The 17,731-nt window shown below is 44.0% G+C and overlaps 1 protein-coding gene across 1 annotated transcript in view; it reads left to right on the top strand.

Moving 5' to 3' along the window:
• Nucleotides 1-17,731, top strand: part of WDR72 (WD repeat domain 72) — a 976,411-nt gene that overhangs the window by 150,265 nt on the left and 808,415 nt on the right. The window lies entirely within an intron of this gene.

Raw genomic sequence — 17,731 nt, 5'->3', positions numbered from 1 at the left:
GATATATAGTTAGTGGAACTAACAATATATGAAATTTCAATGGTTTTGTGTGAGTAAAATAAGGTTTTGTAAATGCTAATTCCTAACTATAAATGGTCTATAACCTATGTTTTTTTCAGTGAATTTCAATGGTTTTTTAATAGCAAATATGAAAAGCTTTAAAATGTCAAGTACGTGGTAGGTAAAAACATTTTCGTGTCCATGCACGCTGATGTGCTTTGAACGCTGCTCCCCCCCTTTTTTTCTTTTAGGAGTATTCTCTCTTTGCAGATAGTGAAGGGTAGGTAACGCAGGCCTTTGCCCCCGTTGTAATCCGTCGCGCCTGCTTCTCTCTCCATTTGATTGATTGTTATCCAAGCATTTATTGTTTTAGAATTGGTTCTCTTTGGTTCATTCTCTAATAATAAACAAGCACAGAGTTGCAATACTCTGTTTAGTCTTTGCAGATAGTGAAAAATCGTTTAAAAAAACAAAAGGAATCGAGCAAAATCAGTAGGCCACTAATGGGATCTCTTTTTGACCTCGCTAAAATAGAAACATTAGGAACAACCCCTCATAAGAAATACGAAACTAGTGAGATGAACTGAGCTCGAAGCCATGATGGCTGCAAGACAGCTCGGCTCCGAAACCCACCCCGCCCAAATTCGATCAGTTCCGGTGGAGCCCCAACGTGAACAGGTAGAGAAGAACTTGCCCTCCCCTCTTTGACTGAAGGTTCTTGTTGCCTGTCCCTTCTGTTGTCATTTAACAGAACTTTTTGGACTACTGAAAGGGGTTGTGTTCCGACCGCTGGTTGGTGGAGACATTTTGACTATATTCTGGACCTGCGTTGTCGCGTAATGCGTCATATGACGCGCCGCGTTAGCGCACCCGGAAGTACTCCGGTGCGCGAGGCGCAGCTTCCCGGAAGCGATCCAGAGCGCGGCGCGCCGCGCGTAACGTAAGCATAACAGGTCATGTGACTTGTTAATAAAACTTTTCATTGGTTCATTTTACTTTTGTTATTCTAATGATGAAAGGCTTGGTCATATGACCTAAAAATAACGCTTTTCATTGCTTTCGAACATTTTTTTTTCTTAAACATATCATATATGTTATAATGTTCCAGGCTAATGTATTTTCCCGGAAAATTTACAACTGTCCTGCAAGTAAAATATATTCTTTTTTCGAGAAAAAGGGCGTTTCTTCGTCCCATGAGGGAGCCGTTGAGCAAAAGAGGCTCGGCCTGCTGTCTTAGTCGCTGATAGGCCTGAATATCAGATTCTTATCGATCACTTTATGTTGCAGGAGTAGAAAACACAACAGCCCTTGACCATTTACCTTTACTGCGTTCCTGCGTATTATACCTTTTATCCGTCATGTAATTGGACTGCTTTATTTCACTTGCCTTTTACTGATTCGAAAACAGTGGCTATTATTCAAAACTTTACCAATGTAAGTACTACTACCATGTTTTGTTTTAAAAACCTTTATTGTGAAAATGTCAGTATACAAATACGGGCCTATAACCACGTGGGCCGGCCACGGATCAAACTGGAATCGTATATAATGAGGGGACATTTACACTGTAGAACAACGTAACGGGCGACCCATTAGGTTGCAAGAACTAAGGTGTCTAACATTTGCGGAATCGGTGGACGTAAATTTTATAATTAAAGTACGACAGGGCCAGTTACAATAAAATTATCTAGATATACATTTGCGGGCAAGTACCATGGGTGACGTTAATTCGAACTTTCAATAGTACAGTAATCAATAACACATCAGAACTTAATATCAATAGGGATGTCCAAATGTTCAATCAATTCTCGTCCCCGCCCGCCATGTGCTTCAAAACTGCATACGTATCTCGTGATATCAAGGTTGGGCAACCAGTACACAACAAGGAGGTACGAGTCCCATTTATACCGGCGCTATTTTGGGTGAGGCAGGGCAGGTCCAGGATATAGTCAAAATGTCTCCACCAACCAGCGGTCGGACCAGAACCCCTTTCGGCAGTCCAAAAAGGTTCCGTTAAATGACAACAGAAGAGATAGGCAACAAGAACAATCAGTCAAAAGAGGGGACGCTTTCGTGAATGGGGCCCATGCCCTAGCAGGCAAGCGTCCGAGTTCCAAGGTGTCCCAGAGCCATTTTAGTGGACCAGGCCCAAATCCAAAGAGCTGGCCGCCATTTTGAGAGTCTCGTTGCAGCCGGCTATCGCTGCACCACAAGAGTAGCCGCAATTCAGCTAGATGGCGGGTGAGTCACTGTACCGCAAAAGCGGGCGGAACTCAGCTGAAAGGCGAGTGAAACGCTAAGAGGCACCCCACTGCAGATGAGGTGGGAGGAGGGAGAGGCCCGTTTGCGCTGCCTCCCCCCCCCCCCGGGCACCCCACGCCGTCTTTCGGCGCAGCATTGTAGGATGGCCACACCAGTGAAACTTGCTGGACACCACCTCGGTGCCATCCGGATCTCGGCGCGTTCGAGTCACTGTACCGCAAGAGCGGGCGGAACCCAGCTGGAAGGCGAGTCAAACGCTAAGAGGCGCCCCACTGCAGATGAGGTTCCTTCACCTGGGGAGGCGGAAGAGGTCCGTTTACGCCGCCTCTCCCCCCCTCCGGGCACCCCACGCCGTCTTTCGGTGCAGCATTGTAGGATGGCCATACCAGTGCGGCAACTTGCTGGACACCACCTCGGTGCCATCCGGATCTCGGCGCGTTGTGCTGCCTTCGGCCTACTGTAGCAGCAAGAGTGACCGCAACTCAGCTGGACACGCCGTCTTTCGGCGCAGCATTGTAGGATGGCCATACCAGTGCGGCAACTTGCTGGACACCACCTCGGTGCCATCCGGATCTCGGCGCGTTGTGCTGCCTTCGGCCTACTGTAGCAGCAAGAGTGACGGCAACTCAGCTGGACACGCCGTCTTTCGGCACAGCATTGTAGGATGGCCATACCAGTGCAGCAACTTGCTGGACACCACCTCGGTGCCATCCGGATCTCGGCGCGTTGTGCTGCCTTCGGCCTACTGTAGCAGCAAGAGTGACGGCAACTCAGCTGGACACGCCGTCTTTCGGCGCAGCATTGTAGGATGGCCATACCAGTGCGGCAACTTGCTGGACACCACCTCGGTGCCATCCGGATCTCGGCGCGTTGTGCTGCCTTCGGCCTACTGTAGCAGCAAGAGTGACGGCAACTCAGCTGGACACGCCGTCTTTCGGCACAGCATTGTAGGATGGCCATACCAGTGCAGCAACTTGCTGGACACCACCTCGGTGCCATCCGGATCTCGGCGCGTTGTGCTGCCTTCGGCCTACTGTAGCAGCAAGTGCGGGCGCAACTCTGCTGGATGGCGTGTGAAACGCTAAGGGGCGCCGCACTGCAGATGAGGTGCCTCCACCTGGGGATGCGGAAGAGGGCCGTTCGCGCTGCCTCCCCCCGGGCACCCCACGCCGTCTTTCGGCGCAGCATTGTAGGATGGCCACACCAGTGCAACTTGCTGGACACCACCTCGGTGCCGTCCGGATCTCGGCGCGTTGTGCTGCCTTCGGCCTATTCGCATATCAGCCCGCTACTGACGCCGCCTCATGGGCCAAAGGATTTTGTATGCTTTTTATAGCCCAAAGCCGCATAACAGGTCATGTGACTTGTTTATAAAACTTTTCATTGGTTCATTTTACTTTTCGTTTCCTAATGATGGAAGGCTTGATCATATGACCTAAAAATAACACTTTTCATTGGATTAAAACATTTTTTTTTCCCAAACGATGAAAGACCCACCTTTTTTTTTTCTCACTCGGCAATCAAAAAAGGTTCCGTTAGATAACAACAGAGGGGACAGGCAACAAGAACCATCACTCAAAAAAGGGGAGGGCAAGTTCTTCCCTACCGGGTCACGTTGGGGCTCCACCGGAACTCATCGAATTGATAGTCTACAGTGTTTCTGGATGTTTCAGACTGAAGCTGGCATCAGCATGAGAGCACCACCATCTCGTAGCTCTGTCATGGCCATTCCGCAAGCAATCATGGCAGCCGCTCCCCACCGGAAGCCTGCGGGAGTCGGGGGCCCCCAAGACTTTTGTAGAATCTTCAAGGCTGAGGGGACGCTTTCGAGAATGGGGCCCAAGCCCTAGTAGACAAGCGTCTGAGTTCCAAGGTGTCCCAGGGCCATTTTAGTGGACCAGGCCCAAATCCGAAGAGCCGGACGCCATTTTAAGAGTCCTGTGGCAGCCGCCTATTGCTGCACCGCAAGAGTGGGTGCAATTCAACGAGATGGTGAGCGAGACGCTGTAGCCGCAAGAGTGGGCGGTAAACAGCTGAATGGCAAGTGAAACGCTAAAGGGGCGCCCCACTAAAGCAGACGAGCCTCCACCTGGGGAGGCCCATTCACGCCGCCCCCCCTCACCCCCCCGGGGCGCCCGACGCCGTTTTTCGGAGCAGCATTGTAGGATGCCAAAACCAGTGCGGCAAGTAAAGGACATCACCTGGGTGCCATCCAGATCTCAGCGCGTTGTGCTGCCTTCGGACTATTCGCACAACAGACCGCTACTGACGAGGCACAGTGCAGCAAAAGCGGGCGGAAAACCGCTGAATGGCAAGTGAAACGCTAAAGGGGCGCCCCACTACAGCAAACGAGCCTCCACCTGGGGAGGCCCGTTCACGCCGCCTCCCCCCCCCAGGGGCGCCCACGCCGTTTTTCGGAGCAGCATTGTAGGATGCCAAAACCAGTGCGGCAAGTGAAGTACATCACCTGGGTGCCGTCCAGATGTCAGCGCGTTGTGCTGCCTTCGGACTATTCGCACAACAGACCACTACTGGCCATTGTTGCTTCTGTTTAAAAAAATTTTTTTTAACGTGTTTACTGTTTATGGTGCGTTGTATATATTTATAAGTTATTAAAGTGTTATAATCCTACTACTTTGTTGGAGTGCTGTATATTTTTAATGTGACACATAATTGTGAAGACTTTGATGTACAAAAAGGCATCCCTGGAATCTTCCGCTTCAGGCTCGGTCCCACACACCCTCACAGTGAGAATCCCCTCCCCAATCACAATACAGGATCGTTATCAGATAGTAGGAACGAGTGTGGTGTGACGGATCACATCGGGTGGGGGCCTTGATCTACTGTAACTCCTTTGAAGAGGGGTGATTCTTTACAGTTGGGGCCATAAACTACATCCGCATGGCTAGGTGATAGCCTGGGACTGGCCTGGACAATCAGACACAGAGGAAGAAGAGTGTCTGAGGGTGCGGTAGTGAATAGGGTGAAAGGAAGGTGTCGGGCGGGCACAGGGTGTGATTCTCAGGGAAGAGCAGCGCAGATGGGGGAGGTTTATGGCCCATGCATAAGACAGAGAGCGGGGGGGACCAGTGCGTGGGGGAGATGCTTGCGAGGGTGGGGAGCCATGCTGAGGATCGGCGGCGTGCAGAGAGTGGGTCTGGTCAAGGCATCTAAAATGGCTGCCGTGCACGACAAAAGTGTGGCATTGGAAAAAAAGCAAGATGGCGCAGACAATGTTTATCAATACGAATTAATTTATAACAATTATTTTTAACAATATATTTCCTCGCAGTGTCAAAATGGCGGTCAACATTTCCTGATTTCCTTCGAATCGAACGTTAACAGACGTCACGATCGGCGGCGTGCAGAGAGTGGGTCTGGTCAAGGCATTTAAAATGGCTGCCGTGCACGACAAAAGTGTGCCATTGGAAAAAAAGCAAGATGGCGCAGACACTGTTTTTCAATACGGATTAATTTATAACAATTATTTTTAACAATATATTTACTCGCAGTGTCAAAATGGCGGTCAACACTTCCTGATTTCCTTCGAATCGAACGTTAACAGACGTCACGCAGCAAAACAAACAAAAAAAAAAACGCTCAAGCGCAGCCGCTGGAAGACATGTATCAACATATATGAGCATCCTCAGCCACCCTCAGAAAACATAGGGGGTCAGGATACGTCTCCCGTACCCCCTTATACCCATTTCTCACATTGTTTTTCCTCCATCTTGTAATTTAATTAAACCGAAACACAAAATGGCGAATTCCCGTTTAGCTACCGGTTCGCAAACCGGAAAGCGCTTCTACCGCGAAAAATCAAATTTTTTTTAATTGCCCCACGGGACCCTTTAATAACTCCAACATCATTCCTAGGGGGTCAAGAGGGGTCTACCTTGCCCCCTTTCATTAAATTCCCCCTTCGTTTTTCTCCTCCTCTTGTCTCTCGATCCTACCGAGAGACAAGATGGCGGCCGCTCCGGACTGTTTAGAATGTTGACAGACACCGGAGAGCCAATCAGCTTCGCTTCGCAAAACTCCGTTACGCGAAAAGTTCGCGAACCGGAGCGCTACCCGGGACGCTGTCACAGATATATCTGTTTTTTAAAACATTAATTTCTCAAAATCCACTGGAGCACATATATTGAGACCCAGTAAAGGCACATCGGGCTAACAGTCCCTACAATTTTGCCAAGTTTCGTGCAAATCCATTCAGCCGTTCGAGCTAAAAGTGAGGCCAAACGCCCTATGGAAAACTCAATGTTAAAAACGTGTTTTGGGACCCCCCTTTTTTCTCGGCCCCCCCTTGACGAAACCCTTCCAAATTTTCAGGGGCTGCTCAGAAACAGAATGTGCCATTTTCCTGACAATTTCAGCCGATTCCGTCCACAAACGCCAAAGTTATTAGACATAGAATTTTCAAAAGTCCCATCGAGAAAAAATCCTAACTATATATACCTACTGGCGACCGCCAGTAGGTAATATATATGTGTATATATATATATATATATATATATATATATATATATATATATATATATATATATATATATATATATACACACGAGTCACCAAATGCTCGCATAGCCTGCCCTTGAAGTGTCAGTGCCAGCCAGGGTTGGCAGCCACCCCAAAGATGAACGATAATTCAATCCACAGAAAGGATAGGCGGCACACCAGTCAAGTGTCAAATAGTTTTATCCGAGTGAAAAAAACATTTTTCACTCGGAATAAACTAGTTGACATTTGACTGGTGTGCCGCCTATCCTTCCTGTGGATTGGATTGTCGTGTATATATATATTACCTACTGGCGGTCGCCAGTAGGTATATATAGTTAGGACCTAGTTACCATAGGAAATTCCGAACATTGTAATGGGAATAACTTTGGCGCCGATTGAGGGATCTGCCTGTAATTTTCCTTAAATTTGCCTCGCTGCGCTCCGCTCCTTCCCTGAAAGTTTCGGGGGGGATTCGTCAAGCGGGGGCCGAGAAAAAAGGGGGGTCCCAAAACGTGTATTCCCCATGTTAATTTCCATAGGGACATTCTGACAAGGCTACAGCTCGAACGGCTGAACGGAATTATACCAAACTTGGCAAAATGGTAGGGACAGGTATGCAGTAGTGCCTTTTCTATATTTGGTGAAAATCCCTCCAGTATTTGTTGAGAAAAAGAATTTGAGCAAATTATATATCTATATGCGCTCAACATTCTATTGGGAATAACTTTGGCGCCGATTGAGGAATCTGTGTGTAATTTTACAGAATTTCGGCCAGCTCCGCTCCGCTCCTTCCCTAAAAGTTTCGGGGGGATTCGTCAAGCGGAGGCCGAAAGGGGGGTCCCAAAACGTGTTTTCCCCATGTTAATTTCCATAGGGACCTTTAGACACTGCTACAGCCCGAACGGCTGAACGGAATTACACCAAACTTGGCAAAATGGTAGGGACAAGTATGCAGTAGTGCCTTTTCTATATTTGGTGAAAATCCCTCCAGTAGTTGTTGAGAAAATTTAATTTGATCAAATTATATATCTATATGCGCTCACCGTACGCGCACCGTACGTGTACGGTACGCCTACCGTACGCGTATGTGCCCGTACCCTTACGTGCGCAAGCGAGTTTCTGATTGGCTGGCAGTCGACTGTCAACATTCCAAACTGTCCAAACCAGGAAGTGTTGGCCACCATCTTGTTTTTCTGGAGAATTGAGGCACAAGAGAGCCCAAAACAAGAGTGGAAAACACAAAAAGGGGGCAGGATAGAGACCCCCCAACCCTCTAGCCCTTCTCAGGGGGTCCCAAAAGGATCCCCAAGGGCAAAAAAAAAAGATCACGGGGTACGCGCACCGTACGCGTAGGGTACGCGTACCGTGCACGTACCCCGCGATTTAACAAATAAAAATACATTTTTTGCACTTGGTGGTTGTTCTGGGACCCCTTGAGAAGGGCTAGTGGGTCAAGGGGTCTCAACCCTGCCCCCTTTTCGCGTTTTCCACTCTTGTTTTGTGCTCTCTTGTGGCTCACTTCTCCTGAGGAACAAGATGGCTGCTCAGGTGGTCCCAGAAGGATAATAACATATATAAACGTTATCCGCTAATAGAATTAGCATTTACAAAACCTTAGAAATTTATTTAAAAAAAATATAGGTTTCACGCCTGTTATAGTTAGGAATTAGCATTTAAAAAACATTGCAAAATCAATGAAAAAACCATTGGTTTCAAGCCTTATATAGTTAGGAATTAGCATTTAAAAAACCTTGCAAATTCACTTAAAAAACCATAGGTGACATCACTGATGACATCTCATTTGACATAACTGATCTCACCACTGATGATATCATTCATGTGATAATACGATGCACCTCCTCACACTCTTATATAACCTTTGATACACCCAGTGTTAAATACAGGCTACCATTCTTGAAACCATTGACACACCAATACCAGTTACTACATGCACACTCACTGATTCCTAGGTCTACACACACATTCACTCATTCACTCATAGAATCACTCATACATACAGTCACTCATCAATACAACACTATCATATGCACTCATACACCTATACAGACACTCACACACTGCCCCTCATCCATGGAGTTACTCACACACCTAGTCAGTCATGCAAAGAATCAATCACACTTCCATTTCCTCAACTATACAGTTATACACACAACACCTTACTTATTCAAACATATACTAACACATACTTACTCTCTTATACAATCACTGATACAAGACACAATGATCCATATAGCCACCCGCACATTCACTGGCTCTCATGTATAGTCATTTATATATGCCAACTCTCACATGCACTGTGTTTTACATATGTACTTACTTTCACATGTAGCACTGAGATATCCATTCACTCACCAACACACCCATGCACACAGTCAACCGCCCATATAGCTGTTTCCAAATGCACTCTTGAACTCGTACACCTAGTGAATCAACTGCTCACACATCTATGCACAGAGTCACACACCTCCCAGCCACCCACACACACACTCAGTCTCCCATTCAAATACTTGGGCAACCAATCAATAACCATAGCCACTCATATAGCTACTGATCAACACATGCAGCAGCTTACACAACAACAAACATACTGATACACACATTCAGACAGTTCAGTCACTAACCCATGCATTTAGTAAGACACATTTAATCACTCACTCATACAGTCAGTCACGCACCTACTAAATCCTTCATCCAGACAATTATACATCCACTCATTCTTCAATATGTAAAATCTATTTAAACTTTACAGAAACACACAGTCACTGGATGATGTCATCAGTGATGCATCAGTGATGTCAAATGAGATGTCATCAGTGATGTCATCAGTGATGTCACTGACCATGTCATGAATGATGTAATATGTGACATCATCAGCAGTGGATTGCAGGTGCGTGAAATATAGTTAGTACAACTAACTATATAGGAGCAATTTCAATGGTTTTTTAAATGCGAATTCCTAACTATATAAGGCCTGAAACCTATGGCTTTTTAAGTGAATTTGCAAGGTTTTTAAAATGCTAATTCCTAACTATATAAGGCCTGAAACCTATGGTTTTTTCAGTGAATATATATATATATATATATATATATATATATATATATATATATATATATATTCACTGAAAAAACCATAGGTTATAGACCATATATAGTTAGGGATTAGCATTTAAAAAACCTTATTTTATTTGCACAAAACCATTGAAATTCCATATATAGTTAGTTGCACTAACTATATATCGCGGACCCGCAATCCACTGCTAATGATGTCACATATTACATCATTCATGACATGGTCAGTGACATCACTGATGACATCACTGATGACATCTCAAATGACATCACTGATGACATCACTGATGACATCTCAAATGACATCACTGATGACATCACTGACATCTCATTTGACATTACTGATTACATCACTGATGATATCATTTATGTGATAATACATCTTCAGACTCTAATATAACCTTTGATACACTCAGTGTAAACAGGCACTCACAGACTGTCACACATCCATGGAGTTACTCACACACCTATTCAGTCATGCAAAGAATCAATCACATCTCCATTTCCTTAACTATACAGTTATACACACCTTACTTATTCAAACATATACTAACACATATTTACTCTCTTATACAATCCTTGATACAAGTTCACAATGATTCATACAGCCACTCTCACATTCACTGACTCTTATGTTCAGTTATTTATATATGTCAACTCTCACATGGAGTGTGCTTTACATATGTACTTACTTTGACATGTAGAACTGAGATATCCATTCACTCACCAATATACTCATGCACACAGTCAACTGTCCATACAGCTGTTTCTACATGCACTTTTGAACCCATACACCTAGGGAATCAACCGCTCACACATCTATGCACAGAGTTATACACCTCCCAGCCACCCACACACACACTCAGTCTCCCATACAAATACTTGGGCAACCATTCAATAACCCATATAGTTACTGATATAGCTACTGATTTAAACATGCAGCAGTTTACAGAAGAACATAAATATTGATTGCCAAATTAAGACACTTTAATCACTAACCCATGCACTCAGTGAGACACATTTAATCATTCTCTCATACAGTCAGTCATGCACCTACTAAATCCTTCATCCAGACACTTATACATCCACTCATTCTTCAATATGTAAGACATATTTTAACTTTACAGAAACATACAGTCACTGGGTGTTGTCATCAGTGATGTCATCAGTGATGTCACTGACCATGTCATGAATGATGTAATATGTGACATCATTAGCAGTGGATTGCGGGTCCGCGATATATAGTTAGTGCAACTAACTATATATGGAATTTCAATGGTTTTGTGCAAATAAAATAAGGTTTTTTAAATGCTAATCCCTAACTATATATGGTCTATAACCTATGGTTTTTTCAGTGAATTTTCAAGGTTTTGTAAATGCAAATTCCTAACTATATATGGTCTATAACCTATGGTTTTTTCTGTGAATTTCATTGGTTTTTTAAAAGCTAATATCTATAGCTGTAAAATATATTCTTTATTAAGTGACGTATCACGTAGCCCGTGAGACGCCTCATGATGCATCGCATAACCGTGACGTATCGTCTCTGCAGCGCAAACCAAACCCAAAACGTAAGCGCGCCAGAACACGCTTAAAGATATATATATATTTTTTAACCTTAATTAGACAAAATCCACACGTGCACATATCACAAACGTTCAAAAAACACAATATGTCGGACTCCCGTTACGCTGCCGGTTAGCTGCCCGGTTAACGTACCAGGAAGCACCTTTACCGCGAAAATCGCAAATTTTTTTTTTTCACCCCCCAGGGAACTTTAATAGCCCCCTCATCAATCCTAGGGGTTCAGGAGGGGTCTGCCTTACCCCTTTCATTCATTTACACCTTTTTTTTTCCCACCTCTTGTCTCTCGATCCCACAGAGAGACAAGATGGCGGCCGCTCCAGACTGTTTACAATGATAACAGCCAATCAGCTTCTCCTCAGACTCCCGTTACACTGCCGATTAGCTTCCCGGTAGCTTCCCGGTAGCTGCCCGGTTAGCTGCCCAGTTCGCGTACCAAGACGCGTCTCTACGGCGAAAAAATCGGATTTTTTTGTTTGTTTTTTTTGGCCCCACGTGGTTTTATAATATCCCCCTCATAAATCCTAGGGGGTCAGAAGGGGTCTACCTTGCCCTCTTTCCTTCATTTCCCCCTTTGTTTTGGCCTCCTCTTGTCTCTCGATCCTACCGAGAGACAAGATGGCGGCCGCTCCGGACTGTTTACAATATTGACAGCCAATCAGCTACTCCTCAGACTCCCGTTACACTGCCGGTTAGCTTCCCGGTTAGCTGCCCGGTTAGCTGCCCGGTTCGCGTACCAAGACGCGTCTCTACGGCGAAAAAATCTGATTTTTTTTTTGGGTTACACTGCCGGTTAGCTTCCCGGTTAGCTGCCCGGTTAGCTGCCCGGTTCGCGAACCAAGACGCGTCTCTACGGCGAAAAAATCGGATTTTTTTTTTTTTTTTGGTTACACTGACGGTTAGCTTCCCGGTTAGCTGCCCGGTTAGCTGCCCGGTTCGCGAACCAAGACGCGTCTCTACGGCGAAAAAATCGGATGTTTTTTTTTTTTTTTTTGGGCCCGGCGTGGCTCTATAATATCCCCCTCATCAATCCCAGGGGGTCAGGAGGGGTCTACCTTGCCCCCTTTCCTTCATTTCCCCCTTTGTTTTGGCCTCCTCTTGTCTCTCGATCCTACCGAGAGACAAGATGGCGGCCGCACCGGACTGTTTAGAATGTTGACAGACACCGGAGAGCCAATCAGCTTCGCTTTGCAAAGTTCCGATACGCGAAAAGTTCGCGAACCGGAGCGCTGCCCGGAGCGCTGTTACAGATATATATCTTGATTTAAACGTTAATTTCTCAAAATCCACTGAAGCACATATATTGAGACCTAGCAAAGGCACATCGGGCTAACAGTCCCTACAATTTTGCCAAGTTTCGTGGAAATCCATTCAGCCGTTCGGGCTAAAAGTGAGTCCAACCGCCCTATGGAAATTAACATGGGAAAAACGCGTTTTGGGACCCCCCTTTTTTCTCGGCCCCCCCTTGACGAACCCCCCCCAAATTTTCAGGAGCTGCTCAGAAACAAAATGTGCCATTTTCCTGAAAATTTCAGCCGATTCCGTCCACAAACGCCAAAGTTATTAGACATAGAATTTTCAAAAGTCTCATAGGAAAAAAATCCTAACTATATATACCTACTGGCTATCGCCAGTAGGTAATATATATATATATATATATTTAAAAAACCTATGAAATTCACTGAAAAAACCATAGGTTTCACACCAGTTATAGTTAGGAATTAGCATTTAAAAAGACCTATTAAATTCACTGAAAAAACCATAGGTTTCACACCAGTTATAGTTAGCTGGAAATTTTACTGACATAAAACCATTGAAATTCCACGTTATAGTTAGTTGGACTCACTATAACTTGTGCGTGTAATGCACTGCTGATGACGTCACATATTACATCACTCATGACATGGTCAGTGACATCACTCATGACATCACTGATGACACCATCCAGTGAATGTGTGTCTTTCTGAAAAATAAATGTTTTATATATGTATATGTAAAGGTCGATGGAAGAATACATGTTTAAATAAGTGTCTTAATGGATGTTTTAAAAAAAAAAATTGATTGGTTAACTGACTTATTCAGTGTATTTTAGTGAATACATATATTAGCGAATATTGTTTAAATGTTTAAATGTTTGTATCAGTGTTTCACTTTGTGTATAAGTGGCTGCATGGGTTGGTGAGTAGCTACATGTGTGTCTATATGGGTTATTAGATGTTTTTTTTAGTATCAGTATGAGTGTCTGTATGGTTTGGTGGGGGTATTACTTAGCACATAGATACATCAATGACTGACTCACTGTTTGTGTGTGTTTGGAAGACGGCATATGTGCAGGACTGTATGGATGGATGAGTGTGTATATGTGTGTGTTAGTGAGTGAATGACTGACTCACTAGTGTCTTTATCAGTAACTACATATGTTTTAATCTAGTATATGTGAGTATTGATGTATATAAGTGAGTATATGTGAGAGTGAGAGATTGTAAGAGTTCGTGTTTAAATAAGTATGTGTTTCTATAAGTGATTGTTTAAGAGAGTACGTATGTGTAAGTTTCCTTAGAAGTAAGGTGGTAGTGTGTGTATAGCTGTATATGCAAATAAATGGATGTTCAATAGTTTATTTGCATGTGTGAGTATGTGTGTGAGCAACTTTTGGAAGACTGTTACAGGATGTATAGGTGTATCACTACATATGATGAGTGAGTATATGTATGAGTGACTATATAGAACTGTTGGTGAATTAGTGGATGTGTATTTAAATGGTGGAATTACTGAATTAGTTGTTGTAACTGGTATGGGTATCTCTTTTTTATGAAAATTTTAGTTTCTATTTTTGAATGTGTTTCAAGGGTTACAGTGAAAGGAGGTCTGTCACTCTGTCACAAGGATGGTGTCATCAGTGATGTCATGAGGGATGTCACTGACCATGTCATGAGTGATGTAATATGTGACGTCATCAGCAGTGCAATACACGCGCAGTGCATTACACGCGCAAGTTATAGTGAGTCCAACTAACTATAACGTGGAATTTCAATCGTTTTATGTCAGTAAAATTTCCAGCTAACTATAACTGGTGTGAAACCTATGTTTTTTTCAGTGAATTTAATAGGTTTTTTTAACCACTTCAGCGCTAATGACAAGGGTAACTCGTCATGGACTTTCCATTGATTTCAATGGAAATTAAATAGAAACTCAAATAATGCCTTAGCAGCCAAGAGGTTAAATGCTTATTCCTAACTATAACTGGTGTGAAACCTATGGTTTTTTCAGTGAATTTCATAGGTTTTTTAAATGCTAATTCCTAACTATAACTGGTCTGAAACCTATGGTTTTTTCAGTGAATTTCATAGGTTTTTTAAATGCTAATTCCTAACTATATATAAGGCCCCAAACCTATAATTTTTTATTTGAATTTCAAAATGTTGTTAATAGCAAATGTCTATAGCTATGAAATGTAATATTTTAGAAAATGAATCCTATATTATATTTCTATTTAAAACAATTTTTTAAATGTATATTGTTTTTTTTTTTTTGCCCTGGAGCGCTCCCGGTGCGCGCCCTGGTGAGTGCCCCCCGGAAAGCGCAGTGTTTTGAAGCGCCCCGATGCGCGAACCGGGAAGCGTCCCGTTAGCGCCAATGTTGCGAACGAAAACATGATCGTGACGTATCGCGTAGCCGCGTCCGCGTGATACGCACGGCGTAAGCTCACCCGGAAGCACTCGAGCAAATACAATCGCGCAACGTAAGCATCTGACGCGCTTACGCGGCGCGCCCCTGGGCGTGTAGCATAAGCGCGTCGGGTCATGTGACCTGAAAGTAACACTTTTTATTGGTTCAGAACAGTTTTCTTTTCCAAATGATGAAAGACCCCACCTTTTTTCCTCATTCTAACTTTCTGCTTTGAGAGAGGTAGACCTGCAGTTATTTCAGTTGAAAATGGCTACATTAGCTGCAGCTGCTGGATCTTCTGGACCACCACCTCCACCACCACCACCACCACAAGGACCACCACAACTTCACAGTGGTGGAGATCAAGAAGAGGAGGAGGATGAAGAGGAGGAGGAGAGGAGATTCGTCCGAGAGGACAATATTACCTACAAACCGAAAGACCACATCATCTGGCAATTTTTTTCAATCCCCAACGACAAAAAAATGCGCCTAAGGCAACCTGCTTAATATGTCATCAGGAGCTGTCAAGGGGGAATCCCAACAAAAAATACTCCTTCGGCAACCGCACGATGATCAGACATATGCTACGAAAGCATCCAAATAACTATGCTAGGGCAGAGGTCAGGGAACTGGCCAGAAACCCTGTCAAATCTTCTGCCAGCACCTCCCAAACTAATGTTTCCACTCCATCGGGACCGGAAGTTAGGGAGATGTGCTCCACTATACAAACAAACTTTTCCAATTTTAAAATGGTTTGTATTTTTTGTGGACAAACTAATTTTTTCCGCTTTTTTTTTCTCCTGTTGAGCCCTTTAGAATTCCCTGTTTTTTGTTTCTCACCTTAAAAAATACAAAAAAAATAAAAAATGTTCAGAAAAGTCAAAAAAAGTAAAAAATATTCAAAAAATATATAAAACAACAAAAAGAAAAAAAACAGTTCTTTTTAGAACTACCTCCAATTTATAAAAAAATGCTACATTTCTTGAAAACTCTATCATTCTTTTTTTCCCATGGTACGCTCCCCGGTCCGCTCCCCGGTGGACGTACCGGGTGCTCCCCCCGCGCAAATTGAATTTTTTTTTTTTTTAATTTGCCCCGCGGGCCCCTTTTATGACCCCCAATCAAACCTAGAGGGTCAGGGGGATCTACTCTGCCCCCTTATGGTCATTTCCCCCTTTGTTTTTCCCACCTCTTGTGTCTCGATTCTACCGAGACACAAGATGGCGGCCGCTCCGGACTATTTTGAATGTTTACAGACACCAGAGAGCCAATCAGCTTTCCGCGGCAAGCCGTGTAGCGCCCCCGGTGCGCGTACCGGGGCGCTGCCATAGATATATATATATTTTTTTGAACCTAAATTACTCAAAAACCACTGGAGCACATATCTTGAGACATAGCAAAGGCACATCGGGCTACCAGTCCCTTCAATTTTGCCAAGTTTGTGAAAATCCATTCAGCCGTTCGGGCTAAAAGTGAGTTCGACCGCCCTATGGAATACACGTTTTGGGACCCCCCTTTTTTCTTGCCCCCCGCTTGACGAATCCCCACAAAACTTTCAGGGAAGGACCGGATCTCCGCGAGGCAAATATGAGGAAATTTTCAGGCAGATTCGTCAACCGGTGCCAAAGTTATTCACAATAGAATTTTGAGAATTTGCATTGAAAAAAATCCTAACTATAACTACCTACTGGCAACCGCCAGTAGGTTATATATATATATCTATATATATGCGCTAACTTGAGCTGAATAAATACTTGCTTGAAATGGTCCGTGTCTGCGTCTCCTTGTTCTGGGGAACAGCCTGAGTGAAGGAAGCAAGATGTGGTATCCTGGATGGATATATATATATATATATATATATATATATATATATATATATATATATATATATATATATATATATATATATATATATATATATATATATATATATATATTTATATTTAAGATTGTGCTGCTGGCTGTGCAATATCGGCGTTCACAGTTTATCATTAAAAGAGTGCAGGAAAAGTCACCCGTGTGGGCTCCATCTTTCAAGGCAACTCTTGTGTGTTCAATGATAAGCGGCGAGCCCAGCCGCGATGGATGCCCCGCCTCTATTGTGGACCTTGGCAGCGTGAAACCGGCGGCTGCTGTGGGGACGAGGTGCTGCCTTGAGAACTGGTCACCATGACGCCGTGGTTTGCACAGTACAGAACCGCCACCACTTGGGATTCTAGTGGACATTACAAAATGAGCAGTCGCTGTAACTCACATGAGGAATACAGGTACTGAACTACCATTACCAGGATGCTGCAGGCGCAGCTACGCCCACTGGGGCGGGTAATGTATTAATTCAGCGCGTTCAACACAGCGAGTGCTCATTTCCAAAGTCAGCCTGGGACGAAGGGCAGGAGCCCGAAACGCGTCGGCAATTTGACTTTTTAAGATTGTGCTGCTGGCTGTGCAATATCGGCATTCACAGTTTATCATTAAAAGAGTGCAGGAAAAGTCACCCGTGTGGGCTCCATCTTTCGAGGCAACTCTTGTGTGTTCAAATATATATATATATATATATATATATATATATATATATATATATATATATATATATATAATTATTTTTTTACAGGAAAAAAACAAAGGG

The sequence above is a fragment of the Lissotriton vulgaris genome, chromosome 2_1, assembly GCF_964263255.1.
Source record: "Lissotriton vulgaris chromosome 2_1, aLisVul1.2, whole genome shotgun sequence".
Lineage (NCBI taxonomy): Eukaryota > Metazoa > Chordata > Amphibia > Caudata > Salamandridae > Lissotriton > Lissotriton vulgaris.
The sequence above is the reverse complement of the archived record's forward strand: the minus strand, read 5'-3'. Positions and strand labels throughout refer to the sequence as shown.